Source organism: Thermobia domestica, chromosome 3 (genome assembly GCF_964235325.1).
Source record: "Thermobia domestica chromosome 3, izTheDome1.hap1.1, whole genome shotgun sequence".
Taxonomy (NCBI): Eukaryota; Metazoa; Arthropoda; class Insecta; order Zygentoma; family Lepismatidae; genus Thermobia; species Thermobia domestica.
This window is the reverse complement of record NC_137456.1, coordinates 243163863-243180601: the sequence shown is the minus strand read 5'-3', so window position 1 is coordinate 243180601 and position 16739 is coordinate 243163863. Positions and strand designations below refer to the sequence as shown.

The following is a 16739-nucleotide window of genomic DNA, read 5'->3' as shown; positions in this document are numbered from 1 at the left end:
CTATTAACACCAATATAAAATCAAGGGTATTTTAATTAACATTGTTTTAAATTATACTGGTTTTAACTATGCTTTTTCTTTCTTTCGAAGAGGACAAGAGTAGGATGGCCCGTAAAATATTCCGAATAATAAAAGCGGTCTCTGTGGTCCCGGGTTTGATTCACAGTGCAAGAACAATGAAATCCGAACTCATTACGCTAGTTCAGACTCCACGCATCTCGCATAGGGTGTGACATGCAATTGAGTTAACACGTTGACTACCATGTGTATGGAATCTCACACAGACTCCTTTCCCGTCAAGCGCGGTGGATATGATTTTTCACACACAAACAATGTATTTCATTTCTGTAGCGTTTGTTTTATATGTGTATATACAATTACGTACATATGGCGTAGAAGTCATAATTTAATGTTCACGCCACGTGTATTCAAAATCATGGACACGTGGAAAACATGCATATATATATACCTAAGGATTACCGTCGAACTATTGCTGGTGGCTCATAGTAATAAAGGTGAACATACATGGTGGCATTCAAGTTGTTTTAAAGTTTATTTTTTGTTCTCTTTGGACTAATATTGAATGTTCGGGGAGCAGAAGGGTACCCCGAGTACCACAGTTTGAAGAACAATATATTTACAGTTACATTAGCATAAGATTCTCTTAAGCTTTTTATATTAACGATCCAAGCAGATACCTAACAAATAAAATTCATCACTGGTTAGTCTTAAGTGTGCAATATAAGAATGTTTAATTACACTGCTTTATTATGTAAAACTAAAACTTCTATTTTCTTTTCAGGTGGGGTCTCCTTTCTACTAAGGTCAGTGCTCTCCGATAAAGGGGTAAGTGATATATTTCTCTTCTAGCTAAGTTAAAATGTTACATATAGAATTCATACATAAGTTATCCATCTATCCATCTATCTATCTAATTAGTTATCCATCTATCTGTCTGGTAAAATTTGTCCATGTATATGTTTGACAAAGTTAATTGAACTTCACTATGACATGATATTAAAAATTTATTTCCAAGACTGAGAACTTCTACGTTTGTGTCATTTTTTAAAAATTACTAGTTTGTTGAAATTCAGACCTAACAATATCTATTGTAGATGTTGCTACTATGACATTTTTGATAAAATAAACTGAATTAAACCTGGCATAGATTGATTTGTATCTACACCCTTTATTAATAAGAAAGCCTTATAGGGCAAGACCCTTAAGTGAGATCATAATAATTGTAATGCGTTCTTTGCTCTCCAACTGGGAAGCTATCCCGGAGTCTCGTGAACCAAAGGAACGAACGCTAGATATTAAACCAACGACAACATTTTTATTCATTCATTAAGAAGTTTAATTCACCAAAACTCCTTTATATACATTTACCATGTCTGCCCACGTGTCCATCCATTTGGGAGACAGAAAAGGAACTCAAGTACCACTTGATGGATCATCAATTTTGGCCAGAGTTTGGCACCATTCAGTTACATTCAATATTCCAACCAAACTTCTTCACGTGGTATACATTTGACATGTTTTATTATGAGATTTAACTGTAAAATAACAGAATCGGAAAAGTACATCTGAGGATCTTACTGATACCTTGAGGCTGATTGATAAACTCAAAGAAACAACAGATCTTGAAGCAAGAAATTTTGTCGACAACCTATATATTCTGATGTCTTGTTCAGGAAATTTGCAACCAAGTTAGATGCGACCACATGGTACGTACTTCGAGTTATACCCAAATTGCCATCACGTATAACATTCATTTGTTGGATACAAAAATCGTGAAAAATTTTATGGTTTTTAATAATATAGAATCGATTGCACACAGCAACGATAATATCGGTGGAAGCGCCGATAATGTCGGTGGTGAAATCGACTTCAATGTATTCAAATCGTAGCTTGCACACGCCACCGATATTATCGGCCGATCCTCCGACACGCAGATGCTGTCGGCCAAGTCCCCGATACTGTCGGTATCGCCGACACCGATTTTGTCGGGGGTAATGTTTTCTTATGATTGGATGCACACGCCACCGATAATGTCGGCCGGCCAGCGGGTTAGATGAAGAGAGTGAGTGACAAGGCGCTGTGTATTTTTGTTTCGTTTCTTGTCTTTGGAATTTTGTTGTTTCCATTTTTTCTATTACAATTTTATAATATTATTATTATTATTATTATCTTGTCCTATAAACAACTTCGGAACAGCTTATTATTTTTTTATAGTCTCTGTTTTGGAGTAGCTAATTCCCTTTATTAAATAAATATAAAATGTGGGAAGTCTGAAGAGTACTGGTTTCCCTGTAAATAGCTATTACCAAACAGAATATAGGAAATTTAGATAACCAATTTCTTGATTATTTTACACTCCTTTTTTATTTTTGTTCTTTCTCTCTCTCTCTCACACACACACACTCTTTGATGGTATATTTTTTAATCTATTAATGCTTTTAAATTTTAATACATTCTGGAAATTAATTTAAGCGTAATTTTCAATTTCTTTTATTTTCATCAGAATTGTGTACAGATCACTTTCACTCAATAAGCAATGATTGAATAGAATATTTGTTGACAAGTCAAAGTAGAATTACTATTATTTTGAAACGAGACCAGCACAATCAAACACTCTTTCCAAAGCTCCAAGGACAAGTTACTCATTTGGCATTTTCTTGATTGTGATCTCAACAATAGGGATGTGACTTCGCTTCACTTGTTGCAGATTTTTTCTCTCATTTCCAAAACTATCCCAAATTCCCCCTTTTTAAAAATAATTTGTGGAATGGCAATTGAAAACAAAGAACAAAGCTATGTATCCAAGTTTTCCCTTTCCCCTTTGTACCGGGCTCGACCCCCTGATAGAGTTCTGCAGTTTAGCTACAGTGACTGGATGAAAAGGTTGTGTATTATTGCATTCGTATCTTTCTAGTTTTGCTTAGATTTTTAGAGATGGCAGGAATTTTTCCATTCGATATTTTAACCCTTATTGAACTTGTGGAATGTAGACCTTGAATATGGGATAAGATAACAAGACTCTTTCAAGGACAGAATTGAAAAGCAAAAAGCATGGCGAAAATTTTATGCAAGCCTTGCCCAGGATTTTCAGTTCATGGACAAAAAGAAATGAGAAACGGCAGGTATGTATGCAACAGCGCAAATCTGTCTTCAACATTGGGTGGGTGGGTGGGGGGGGTAGATTGTTTCCATATCATATATATATATATATATAGCGATGTTCAAACTATTTCTGTAGTCGAGAAACAATGCTGTGGAGGATCAGGGGAGCAGAGTTGTCTTCAACATTGGGAGGCGGAGAGATTTGAGGCTAATTCTGAGTGGACATTAATTTCATCTCACTTTTTTTTCTGGCGATCAGACACAATCAAATTTCTCTCCCAAAAAACACATTTCAAATCGGATTATTGCGGAGGACAATCTTCCCAGTTCCAAGATTGGAGAGGACATGTCCCCTTCATCCCCCCCGGGATTTGCGCCAGTGTATGTATGGAGCAATGTAAAACAGAATTACTAATTCGAATCTTATCATTTAATCTACTAAGACATTAGTGTTGCATGGAAAACAAAATAATATACATACAATATGTAACAGTGTTTCAACAAAAATTAAAACTAATGTAATTTGCAATGTACAGCAGCATCAATTTTCATCGAAACGAAAATAATATGTTTACAGTATCTATTTAAAACGGCACTGTTAAATCTAAACATGTTTAGGCATAGGACTATTTTTTCTAAGTTTTGTACCGTCCTCTACAAAAAATAATTTTCCTAATTATTATTTTTTTTATTTGTTTTCGTATATGGAGAAGACTTTTTTGTGTGTGTCGCTTACTTCGCTCATCAGCGGCAACGATATTATCGGGGCTTCCTACAATTTTGTCGGTATCGTGTGCAAACACGCTTTTGCTCGAAAATAACTAACTTTTGTTATATGCTGTTGGAAATGAATCTGGAGGTTTTCACATCTGTCAAACATCTGTTTCCTTGGATATAACAATAATATTTTAGGGTGTCTTTCTCCCTTGTACTCAAGTGTGGATCGGTAATTGTATTAATCCTCAAATGCTTAGCTGGATAAATTGAGGATATCTTCTGGGTATATATGCCTTATAATAATTATGCTGAAGCAGAAGTCAAGGAGGAAATTGCCTATACTTGTGGGCAACTTGTAGGGGGACAAGGGGAAACTGAGGTTGTATTTAAGCTCCCTGCTGGTCGAGCTCTTCTACATAAAACTTTCTTACCCTAAATGATGCAATATGAACATGAGTGTATAAATGAACCATGGAACAGGCTTACCACATCCGAGATACATAGAAAGAGAACAAATCTTTTAAATAAAGTGATAATGCGATCTGAGCCCATTTCAGTAAATGCTTTCTATTAGGGCCTTCCGAAGTACTTTCGTAAGGCTTTAACTTCTCCGAAGTATTCGCCAATTTAATTCTCTAGCAAGGGGCTCCTAGAAGTAATAATAATAATTCTCAAAGGGCCCAAATGTCATATTTCGTATTTAATAGAGAGCCCAAATTTAGGTTTTTACGGGGACTCGAATATCAATACTTGTCTCCCTAGAAAAACATCCAAGCTACGGCACTGAGTAGGTGACTTTCTTTTGATAACAATTTTGTTACAACAGAAGTTACAATGCTTGTTCCTTGCACAGGGAGAATAGCTTGATAAAAACGATTTGAATCCACATTTTTCTCTTAGAATACGCATTTCAATAAAAAAAATGTAAGAATGAAACCGATCTTCCGTACAAATTTTGAACCCGCTATTTTCTAAGAATGCTCTATGCAATCAAAGTTAGACGATAAAACCCTACTACAATCTAGCTACTATGCTCCCGAACTCATTTCAAACTATCAAACAGTTTTAAATCCCACAGTTTATCGTGAAATGTTCACAAACAAGAGGCAATTTAATCTTCAATGTAGTGAAAACATACAGAAAATGTCTCCTTCTCCCCTTAAAATAGAAATTTTCAAAGACGCTGGATCACTTGTCTTCTTCTTTTTCTTCTTCTTCTTCTTTTTTTTTTTTTAACGAGGAGTTTACACTGCATAATGTTCGACTGTCATCATCAATGTCTTCACGAAACGCTACTACTTTATCATTCAATGCTAACAAGAAAAGGACACCCAAATTTGGAAAAGAGGTGATTCAGAGATTAAATAGTGAGACTTCATACATGTCCTAATCTATGCTATTGCACATGCCTGTGTGACAATCAATACACTTAGCCATCTCCAAAAGTTGCATCAATTAGAACCATTCAATTTTAGATCTCATAATTACTTCGCCCATACGAAATCGAGAAATTAATGGCAAATTAAAGATTAGTAAGATTGCTTTATAAATATAAATAAACTGGTATTAAAACATTAACGTAAAAACTATGTAAAAGGGTACAAAGTCCCTAAAGGCTTAAGCCGACAAATTAACACTATGTCCGGCCGTATTTAAATGCCGCCCTGCCGCTGTACCATCGGATATAAAGGTTATTTTGAAAAGAACTGCAATGTTGTTTTAAAAGTTACAAACATATAGTATAGACGATTCCTTCAAAAAACAAATGTTGAAACTCCCTCAGCGTCTCGTGGTATTACTTCTATCGTCAGGGCAAGGACACTTTAAATGCCTTGGTACTGGAACCATACACTCGAAGGCAGTGTTAAATTGACAAATGGTGATCGTATCATAAAATTATTTTTCTTTTTTACGTTTTAAATGTCCACTAATGATACTACTTAATACATGGTATGACAATTAATACACGAGACTGACAAGTAAAGGTTCTCTCCCAAGAATCGGGGATCCGAAAACTGCGCATATAGAGGAGGGCCACGAAGGAACACTGATGAAATATGCCGGGCCGACAGCAAAGGATAAATCCAATATGGCCGCCCGAAGGTCATGCCAATCGATTTTTGCAAGGGACCTCTCATCCATTTCCCTTGGGAAGATTGACTTAATGTTTAGCAGATTGATATATGTATGAACACTATACATCTATTGGTTTGAAATTTCGCGGAGGTTGACGTATTGAACCCAATATGGCCTATCAAAATGTCAATGTGTCAACGACTAGTCATCTAGGTTATTAGTTGATGATAAGAGGGAAGATAAACGAAGCTTGACTGTAGGTTCATCTCAAACAGACTGGACATGTCTTTTGTCGTTAGGGACCCATTCCAATCAGACTATTCCATTTACCGATGCATTCTTGTATATCTCGAATCGAGTCCAAGCCAACCTCCTGTTGAAGAAGAGATCCAATTAGTTCTCGTGAGCCATAGAATGATGCGAGATGGCGATATCCATGGCTCGACGAATCCTAAGGCCTGCATTCTCAACTGGTAAGGAAGCTTGTAACCATGAACTGTCATTCAAAGAACAGTTTAGAATGGATACCAGTCCTGTTCTAAAAGTGTGGTCGAATTTTGCAAGTAATTTATCATCTTGCCAGGAAGGGGAGCAACGGAGAAAATATAATAATCTTGGAAGTGAGAATGAAGGTCGTAGTAAATAATAGGCGGAGTGTGCAGAAATTTTTGAAAATTGAGAAAAGAAGAATTCTAATTTTGATATCTTCTCCAATAAAATTTTACTCCTTGATTCGGCAGAGATGGCAGCGCCTAAAAGTTTCGCATTGGTAGGGATAAGAGTTCGATACCAAGTGCTACTTCGTTAAATTTTTCATAAAGGCCATGAACTTCATCGTCTCTGACGCTCAGAAAACTCACTTCACATTTGGAAGAGTTTAGAAACAATCCAATAGATGAAGCTTCTACACGAATTTTATTGAAAGCGTGTAGTACTATGTCGATATTTCCAGCTAAGGTACCGTCATCTAAGTACCAGATATATAAATCTGTGTTAATATCCTTAACAATATGATGGATGGATGATAGGATTCTTTAATTGTTTTATTTTGATTTGTAAATGTTTGGTGCTTGACTGAATCCATTCCACTCAGCATTTTGCCATTTGGTTTCCGCATAGTGTGGAAAGTCCATTTTTCGTCCTCTTAACGATATTCTGGAGTAAATTTGCCTACCTTTCAGCAGCTGCAAGTAGTTCCTGGCAATGTTTCGCTCTTTCTAGTTGCTCCTCGTCTGTTAAACAATGGAGCACGAAACCTGCATATAGCTTGCGTTTCATTAATTTCTCTGTTAGTATTTGACCAACAGTCTTGTCCCCCACAAGATCATTCAAAATGATTTCAAGAACTTTGTCAATTCTTTTGTTGTTACGACAGATCTGCTTTGAACCTGAGAATTCATTATCTTCCACACTCTCTTTGTCAGCACAGAGCCTCTTATGTCATTCAATAACAAGGCAACGAGAACGGCAATTGTCCACATAAATCTTCCACAACATCTAAAATGTTTCCGTTTGAATTTTATCTGCATCCGCACAGATTTGATGTTCACTCTTTATTGCATTGTTGACACGGTGACGAGGCATCACGACACTAATGTATACTTAGCCGCAACATGCTCCAGACTGGCGACATGCCAAGCTGGAAATTTTGATTTGTGTTCCTTATGTCGCACAAAGATTTAACCAGTGGCGAATATAGCCCAGGGCGGGTGGAGCCTAGATCTCCCCAGTTTTTTAAATGACAAAAATAAGCTATTATTTACATATTTTTGAAAGTTTATAGTAAACTTTAGATATACCTATCATAGTCTGAGTTGTGGCTGCTCCCCAGCTTTTACCTTTAGATCATCCACTGGATTTAACACTAAAAAGCCTCCATGTAAAGAGTTGTTTCGCAGGAAAACAAAAATTAGTATCATTTTCTAATTGGTGCACTGGGTATTTTTAGTTAATCATTTAAAACTATCCCATGTATTACAATTTATATAATTACTCAAAAAAATGTTAGCGTAGTTGGATTACTTATGTCTTCCGTTTTTTCTTCTGTTTCATAAACGGGTAGGGAAGCAATTATTCCTGCCTATTTTGATTCAGCCCTTTTTCTTGTCAATAACAAAAGCAAGTAACTTTCTGTAATTAATTGATGTCGGCAAGAATGAGAGTATTGTATAAGCACAAAGTAATCCTGAGTATTTGGTTTCGCCTGAGGTGCTAGAGACGATGAAAACGTAGTAGACAGAATGAGATGAATAGACAGTAAAATTTACTACGACTGGAAATAGATGGATTATGACTACCTAATCCTCTTTAGAACTCGCTCGCTGTATCTCTGGGCAAAAACATTGTTCCCACTTGGTAGTTGGGAGACAATAGGCTTTAGATTCATATAAACCTTTCGTTGTGTCCACCAGAAGAGACCTGAATTCATAATGGAAGGAAAAGACGAAGAGGAATGTATTCCCGTGCGATCACCCCCGCCGCAGTTCAGTTCTCTCGTCTTTGCACAGATATCAAAGACAAAAACAATGTCCACACAGATTTTAAGCTCAAAATCTACAATTCATTTTATCTCATTATTCAAGGACATTTACTTTCAAATAACTTGCAGAAACATCAAACATCTTTAGATATTGTCTGGAGTAATGTTACTTTGATTTCTAACTTTGTTCAATTATGTTCATTTGTTTTGTTCACATTAAAATTTAGTACAATATGTTACATTAAAATTATTAACATATTTTATATGGCATTCATTTTGAATTATAAGTAATATGAGCCTCACTGTTAGGAGAAAACGACCTACACTAGACACTGCCTGTCAATTAACAGTGTATTTTATAAGGGCTTTGGTTTATCAGAACTTCTTTATACGAGAATTGTCCAGAAAGTAAAGAACGTTTTGGCATGGGTAGATAAAAGGGAAATATATCAGCACAAAACTTTATTTACAAAGCTACAAGACCTTACTCTACTTTTCTATGTAATCGCCATAGCTATCAAGATACTTGTTATAACGTATGGCCAATTTTTCAAAGTTGATGTTATACTCATCTGCCCCCAAAGACTTGAGCCAGGTTATCACTGCTTCATGTAGCAGCGATCGTGAAATTTGTGGAAAAGATTCGTGTAACGTGCTTAAAGCGGAACGTCGGTTTTCCTGATTTTTTTCTTCGACTTTTTCCTTCAGTTCCTCTGTAACAAGTCATGGTCTCCGACTCCGATCTTCATCATGCACGCAGGTCCTTTCTTGATTAAACATAATGCACTGTTTCCTCACTGATGACTCGTTCATTGCACTATCACCATAAACATTCTTTGTTTGCTTACAAATTTCAATAGGCTTAACTTTTTGCGCGTTCAGAAAACGAATGACACTCCGTACTTCACATTTGGCAGGATTTTCGATTGGTGTAGCCATTTTGAATAGCTGCTGAAACAAATGGTGTGACCGCACAGCATTGAGACTCGACTCACATTGAGGTGAAGGAAGGAGCTAACTGCCACTCACGCGATCGCAGTAGTTGGGAGGGGGAGGGAGGGATTCGCGCCGCGCGCGATGCTCAATCGTTCATTATTTTCTGGACGGCCCTTGCATACTTACCCTGTTCGTCCATCCGGCAGATATAAATTCAAGAACTATTTGAGCAATCATCATTAAATTTGGTCAGAATGTGGAGAGTCAAAAGTTAGGCACTAAGTTTATTTTGGGGTGTATATTCAAACCGGAAATGTAGAAATTAACTGTCCTTTTTAAACGTTGATCGCTTTAGAGGAAGGGTAGTGGATGGAGAGAAGTTTCCTTAAGTTGACTTAGTACTCCAAGAATATTTTTCCTTTCTATCCTTTTCTGTCTTTAAGCTACTATTAAAACCTTAAGTGGTAGAAATCCTCTACAATTTCCAGTTTCAATATTGATCTACATAGAGTAAAAGTGATAACAGATAACGAAAAAAAAACGGTTCTTTGGAATGGATTTAGCGTTCTACGAATAGGCACCGTCTTCTCTCTTAACCCTCTATTCAAACCGGAAGTGGCACAAAGCAACCCCTTCCGGTTTATGCAATGTTACCTATAGAATAAAACCATAATATATATAGAAACAAAGGTTTTCTGTAATCACTTGCATTCCAGCTCCAGGCAACCCCAAATTGCATTCCAGCTCCACTTAAATTTCTCTACTGGAACTGGCGCTTGCATAAATAAATTACTTCCGGATTTAACATCAATCATTATTAAGTGAAAACGGTAACAGATGCTGAGAAACTGTTTTCTGCAAGCAAATAAGCGTCCCAAGAAAATGTTTCATCTCTACTCTGATCTCTCTACTAAAAAAAGAAATGCCAAAATTAACAACTTCCGCCTTTAACATTAAATGATATGGAGAAGTGCACAGTCGTCTTGCTGGAGTCATAACAGAAAGCTTGATAACTAGATAAGGGCATGCTTCAGTATGAAATTTATCTTAATATTGTGCTAATCGCATAGCATCAATTTTTAAGATTATAAAATTATCTGCTTTTCCTTTTTCTCGAAAACAACTCATGAGGATTTTGTTTAGTTCAATGATTTCTATCGATAGAGTACATTGTTTTAAGTGCCTTAATTGGTATCACCTAAAGTGTACTCAGAGAGTACATAAAGACATCGAATGTACTATGGAAATGTAAGAGTTATATAAACCTAAGCGCCATACTAGTTCTGTGTAGGGTGAAGTGCTTTGATCTATTGGAGATGTGTATAAACCTTTACAAGAACTAAAAGACAAGATTGCCAATAAAAAGATAAACAAAATAGATCTTGAACATGAAGTTGGAATGTCACTTGACCTTGCGTATCAGAAACTTGACGAAGATGCTGACTTCATCAAGAAGCAATCTGAAACTATTTCTGCATTCTTGGCTACAATTTAACAGCTAAAGGAAGAAAATATCGCTTTAAAGAACCTGTTAAAAGACATTGAGAGACAGTATGATGAACTCGATCAATATGGAAGACGCAATACTCTTGAAATACAGGGTGTTCCTGAAAAACCCTATGAAAATAAAGATGAAGTTGTGAAACAGTTTGGCCGTAATAGACTTAAATGATGAAAAAGAAATGATTGATGTATGTCATAGAGGGAAAAAGAGATGCCATTTTTGAAGCATGAATATTTCATAAACAGCAATCTATAAAAGAAACAGTGGATGCGATTGTAATCTTAAAATATGATATGATATCGATTTCTTTGCACTAAAGAAAAGTATTCATGCTACACATGCTGCTCATATATACTTTTGTATGAAGTATAATACTAACTGTTTAGAAGGGCCTGTATTCTAAATACTAATTGTAAAGAGGCCTATTAATTACAAACAGTGGCGGATCAAGCCTGGGGCTGGACGGGCCTAGGCCTCGCAGTTTTCCGAGTGACAAAAATGATTTAATCTATTATTTATATATTATTAAAGTTAAAAGTAAACTCATGATATACGTATCATAGTTTGGGTTCTGACTGGCCTCCCAGTTTTAATCTTCTAGATCCACCTCTGTCTACAAACATGAATACGGACAATAACAATAGAAAATCCCGGACTTGATCACTTCTCCACGAAACTCCAAGTATTTTGAAAGTAGTAGTTATGAATACAAAGGCTGAAATGCTCAATGCGTGAATTCTCAGTGCGTATAGTTTTCATCAATAAAGGCATAATTTACATTGAATGTATTCATAACATTAATTGTCCGTGAATGTTTGGTTGAGAGGGATTATATTAGTACTTTTCGTAATAACATTCTGCCAATTCTTGTACTACTGTCAATTTACATGTATAAATGCGTTTAATTAGGAAGCGTCGAACGTTACATTAAGAATTTTGTTTTAAAAGCATACAATCTAGGCCTTTAATATTTACGAAAACATGTTATCTACGAAAACAAAATTTAAAATAATATAGAATCTCTCTAAATAGAGATATGAGGAAACTTAGTTAATTCAACAAGAAAAAGGTAATATAACAACAAATGTTTTTAACAAAGCACTATCGGGAGTAAACGAGAGGGAGAAAATAATCAGGTTAGAACATGGTGTAAGTAGAAATTGTAGTCTGAGTGAGGTAAAAAAAAAGTGTAATAAAAGTAAGATATATTTCCTTAATACTTCTTCTTCTCCCACATCCCTAGAGTGTACTTATTTCTTATTTTATTTCCCTTTCTTTAATCCAAACTCCCTTATTGTTTTCAGCTCTTTCAGCTCATTCATTGTATTCTAACTACAATTAGAAATCTTCCAGCAACCTATGGCTTTATTCTTTTGTCTAATTTCTCACTACGTATTTAACATTACTACACTCAAATGTCAGTACACTGAGGAAAAAAAGCATATGTAACGTACATAAAAACGTAGGTTACATGTGTAAATCCTGTAGGGTTTGGACTTAGAGTACAGCAAACATATAACTTAAAAAGTATATTTTATATGTATTTTCCTTATAAGTGTTCCGAATAAACATACTTTCCGTACAAACGAAAGAACTGTGTAAAGGCGGTCAGGATCTCACATACAGATGGACGTATGTAACATATAGCTGACGTATGTAACATACATATATGTATGTAATATAAGGAAGACTGTTAGATGTTATACATCCTGCAACGGTATGATGTAAGATCTAAGCGGGAAAAGTATGTAGCACATGGATAACGTATGACCCTTAATGATTTCCGTAGTAAACATAAGGATTCCGTATATTTGCACAATATACCGATGCCCGGATAATGGATTTTTCTCAATGTAGAGTCATATTATTTTAGTCTTCTTTCAGGGACAATTTTTTTTATATATTTTAAAAATGATCCTCCTATCGTTGCTGTTCATGTTTTTTTAAACACTGTGTGCTTAATTCTCCCATGTACTTCCATTATTTTATATCTTGATTTTATCCATTATTATCATCGCATCGTCTCCTTCAGCCACAATGCATAATCATGGGACGTAAAACTAAGAAATTCAATTTCCTATTTATATCTTTATATTTTCATTTTCACGGATACTTGAATCAACCTGTTTTCTAATTTCTGTAATTCACAAACTTTCTTTGGTATACGAAGTCTAATATTTGCTAAAATTAAAATGCATGGCTGTCTGTAGGGTGAAGGTTGGTAATATCGATGAAAGGTTTACTTGATTCCCCTTGCGTAGGAGGTACGTGTAAAGCTTTCATCTACATGAATGGTAGATTGCTAATATGATACAAAGGTATAATGTTGTCAGCTGTTACCTGTATCACTGATATGATTTAAAATGGAGTATAACCCGGGCATATTCTATTTTTGTAGACGGCCTATTGAAAGTTACCCCTTCCAAACTTCATAACTGACATACATTTGGGCACTTTCTTAATAAAATTATATTTTTTTTAAAAAAAAGAAGAAAAATGATCGATATAGTCTAAGTATTTGATCTTACACTTCACCTGTACTCTTTCTTTCCTTAAAACAAGTTAGTTCTATGATTTTATGTTGTGAGAGTATAAGTGCCAGTGATTAACAATGTTTATCATCTTTCCGACTGAAAATATAACACCGGTTCAATACTATATAGACGCAGTGCCTTGTAGTATTGGACGTAGTAGTATTGAACATTTCCTCCAAACTGTGGATCCCTCCCAACAAAATTTCTTTGTGTTTACCTGAGCTCATTTTTTATGTTACAAACTTGACTTTAATGAGTCTTTCTACAGTGAAGAAAGTGTGATTCCTTTTTTAAAAAATCAAAGTTTTTATCTTGAATGTAATAGGTTGTTAGATTTTGACAAGTCCTTTGCGTATAATTAGATGTTTTAAATTATTATAAATTACGTTATAGTGAATAAATGCACGTTACATTCAGTATCGGACAATGACATTTCGCACCTTCTTTCTAGTAATCAGAGATATCGAAGAAGTACTACAGTGATTGGAGGAAAGACAACAAACTAATTCTGCAAATATTCAAGTAATTGGGATTTATAGAACATTAGTACTTGGTTATGTTATAAAAGTATTGACAGGAAGTTCGAGATGCATTTTCATTCAACTTCTTGCTACATTACGTCCTCTATTTTACACTATACTTGCAAAGACTCAATAAGATTCACAGCACTAAAAATATTCTTATTATGCGCGGCAGCCGAGTTCATGTTTGTTCTTCAGAGCTGTTCATACGTCAACCAATGCGTTTGCAGCGACGTTGACAATTCTGTGATGTGGGAGTGGAATTTTACCGACGTATTATACGCTCTTAATGAATCAAAAATCTTGTCAAAATGCTGCAATATTCACCGACTTTCTCACAGGTAGTGTGGTAATAGTGTGTTTGTAGCGAGCTCACTGGTTCACACTAAACGTCAATTCGGCTCACGAGCGTTCCAAACTTTAATATTTTACTGTTCTACAGGACTGGCAAAATTATAATTATTGAAGAAAACGAAGTTTATATTATTAATGGAAAATAAAACACTCCTTTAAGATATAATTTATATTGTTAAGACAAGAATTAACTCTGCTATTTTTCAAGGATTTTTATTTACCAACTAAAGTATACTCAATTATATATTTACTTTGCCTGGACGTGTTTCCAACCGTCCAAGAGACAAAAACCTGAAGAACCACTTGACGAATCACCATCAATTTTGACCAAAATGTATAAGTAAAAATTAGGGAATTGAGTTCGTTGCTGGAAGTAAAACGTCCTCCGAAAGTGTTGCCTATCAAGATTTTTCATTTTAATGTTGATCACTATAGAGTAAAAATGATAAGACATAGGGAGAAGCTGTAATTGATTTAGCGTCTTAAGACCAATTAATATGAAGTTACAGAAAATTAAGCTGATGTTTATCGGGACATACTCGCATTGTAATAGAGACTATACGTTACAACATAGGATATCAAGTTGTAATTTGAGCACTACATATGGGTGGCCTTAGCACATATCATGCATATTCTAGTTCGTTGTGGGATTCAGGATATTTCCCCCATAATTATTTTATTTCCTGCTTTTTCATATTATCATCATTACAAACAAAATATTGTAATCTGGTTGTCTGGAGTAATTGCGGAATATTTGATTCAAAGTCAAACGTCAACCCTTGCAGACAACTATTTTCACCTTTTGAAAGAACAATTGAAAATACCTGAAAATATCAAACGGCAAACGACCACGAACTATTTAGGTGTTGTCGATGAAAAATTAACAATGATGTACTCATAATTCTTACATTCCTAATAAGTGTTTTCGAATGTTTCTGTTGTTTGTTTTCTGATTCCTTCTTATTTATTTATAATACACTGTAAAATATTCTTTTTGGAAAAATATTATTATGTATTCCAATGTATAATACTTTGCTGGTGGTCAATAAAAATAAATAAAAAAGAGTAGTGGGATAAGCTTGGTTTCACATGCCGGTGGTTCAGAGTTCGATTCCCGTTGGGTAATGAAAGGAAATTTTTATCATTTGTAATATTGATACCTCCAATGTAAGATAACATGGAATACATTCAATTTTTCTCAGTCTTAATGTTGAAACAACTTTCTTCAGTGCACTCTCCATAGAAAAGTGAACTACGAAATATGACGTCAGACGTACCAACTTGATTCGTACTGTCTGGGAATGTAACGTGTTTAGCGAACGATTGATGAATAAGAAGGCAAATTGTTAGTATATGTCAACCATACGAATGATGAAACACAAACGTTTCCCAGCAATTGCTTATAAGTTTCAACTACGAATACTTCTTCTACTGCTAGAAATATTAATGTTTAAAGCAATCCACCATTCCAAATACGTTCCATATCAACAAAATGACTTGTAATTCAATCAAAAACTTTATAAAATATAAAATATGTAGCCAAACCTCGACTTTCCAATAATAATAATAATAATAATAATCTGTGCCTTTATTGCAGTATTGCAGTTCATGAAGGAGATACACGGTACTAAAGTGGTGGTGGTAGTGTGATGATAGACGTACCGTTTACAAAACAATGTACTAAATGTGCTAATACTGTAATCATATCATATTGGTACCATGTACAGTATATCGAAAGAATATGGTTTAGATTGGAATACAATTTCGTAATGTTGCAATTTTATTTTCCGGCAGTGCATATTTGCCATAGAGGAGAAGAAAAAGTGCGTGAAAAAAGGGTGGGGTTCCAAATTGTTATAATTGGATGGCGATGTCTCGAAATTGGTTAAGGTTAGAGAAATTGAGTTTGGTATTTAGATTTGCATTTAAAATAATAACAATCGTGTTTCAGAGTTTTTATTTCTTCTAGGAGAGAAGAAAAGGGTAGATGAAACAGGGAGAAAGGATTGCAATTGTTATAATAAGATGGCCATATCTCGAAATTCGTTAGGGTTAGATACATATTATTTAGACTTTTGATTAAAAATAATTAAAAGCGTGTTTACGGCCCGTATTTATAAATCTTCCCTAACGCTAGTTGAGACACCTAACGAATCCCTATGAGAAAACAGGTTTTAATAAACCTAATCTTCAACCTGGCAATCTCCTAGGTGATGTCAAATCCTGGAGGCATGTCGACGCTCACCCAGCAAGGTAGGGGAAGCAATTTGAGCAACATTTATAGTAGTATTCTGTGACGAAAGCTGAATTCTGTGACATGTCGACATGTAAAGCAAACTATTTGAAATACGGAAACGGAATATGTTGTTTTACCATGTCATGAAATTTTAATGTGTCCTATGAGTAATTGATTCTTTGTCATCATAAACATATATTTATTTACATGTCTTATTATAATTTAATACCTTTCTCTTAATTATAAGGTATAAAAGGCA

General features: G+C 35.0%; 1 protein-coding gene across 1 annotated transcript in view; it reads left to right on the top strand.

Annotated features, from left to right (window-relative positions):
• The window catches only part of LOC145680996 (uncharacterized), a 1339336-nt gene that overhangs the window by 247880 nt on the left and 1074717 nt on the right, over positions 1-16739 (top strand). Inside the window, exon 2 of the mRNA XM_081752259.1 lies at positions 803-846. The gene's annotated coding sequence lies outside the window, so the exon portion shown is untranslated. The remainder of the gene's footprint in view (positions 1-802; positions 847-16739) is intronic.